The sequence below is a fragment of the Meles meles genome, chromosome 17, assembly GCF_922984935.1.
Source record: "Meles meles chromosome 17, mMelMel3.1 paternal haplotype, whole genome shotgun sequence".
Classification (NCBI taxonomy): Eukaryota; Metazoa; Chordata; class Mammalia; order Carnivora; family Mustelidae; genus Meles; species Meles meles.
The window spans coordinates 39,790,779-39,792,151 of NC_060082.1; positions in this window are offsets into that span (position 1 = coordinate 39,790,779).

The window sequence follows — 1,373 nt, forward strand, 5'->3', positions numbered from 1 at the left end:
GGCGCATCTTCCCGCTTCTCCAACAGTTCCCTTCCGTCCCATCTGGCCTCCTCCTGGTCCCCCTTCCCACCCCCACCATCCCAGACACTGTTATTTCCTGGAGTTTTCTGAGGGCCCCTGGCACTCAGCCCTTGTCCTCCTGACTAGCGCCTGGGCATCCGTCCTCTCCTGCTGTTACCTCCTGCTGCCAAGGGCCTCGCACTTAACCGCCCCCAGGCTCCTGCCTGTGGTTGGCTGGACGTCTATATCCTGCCCCCCAACCCCGCGACCACACCAGACTTCCCAGCCTGTCTTCCCATCCCTCACGCCCCTATCCTCATTCTTTCCCTGACTCCATTAATGACACCACCACCTGTCTGGTGTGTACTGAGGGGTCCCAGGAAGCGCCAGACTCTACCCCCCAGGAAGTGAGAATGGTGAAGCCACTGACCAAGGGGGAAAAAAAAGAGAGAGAAATGTTTGAATCTTTGATTTCAAAATTGCAGAGAGGAAAGGGATTTCTAAACTTGACTTTCAGTAGATGAAGTTTGTTTCACAATCAAGAGAAGGCCAAGTGGGTCCGAATGTGAGTTCAGAAAGCCATAACCCCTTGTCACATACCATCGGTGTGGCAGATGCTGGTAAAAACCATTTCCTTAAACAAACTAACCATTTCCTTAAATCTCCCAGTAGATGGGTAGGAGGCAGGGATTATTCTGTTGTGTAGGGAAGGAAACAGAGGTTTGGAGGGTATGGAATTCAGAGCTAATAAGAGCTCTGCACACTGTCTCGAATTCAAGATGTCCAGGCTGGGTTCATAGTCACAGCTTATCAGTCCCTGTGATCAGTGCATTGGAAAATGTCATCTTCATTTTCAACATCTGTTCCCTTCATCTGCCTCCACAGCTAAAGGCTGACCTACAGTCTTACAGTTCTCATTATTTTTTCATCACAGACATTTTTATTTTGTAGCAAGTAGAATTGAAACAAAGCCCACTCACTGTGTCCAGGAAGGTAAAATAACAGTGACAAAAAGACGTCTGGTTGGCTTCTAGCAGGATGGGTGCCCTGGACCCTGAGTGGCTTCAGTCCTAGCTTCCTAAACTACTGAGACCTTGACTGACTCCTCTCTAGCTCCTTCCTTGGTTTTCTAAGCACATTGACCTAATCCCCTTCAGAACTTCCTGTTCCCTCTGGGTAACTGGAATAATAGAGAAATACAGATGAAACCGTGTTACACTTGTTAGAAGATGTCCTTACTATCTGGGTTGGGAATACACAACCCATACTTGACCCTAAAACAGGCCCATTCTGCAGAGCTCAGCCCAGGTCCAGCAACAGAGCAAGGAAACGATGACAATTTGGCTTCCTGCTCTTCCATTATAGAACTGACA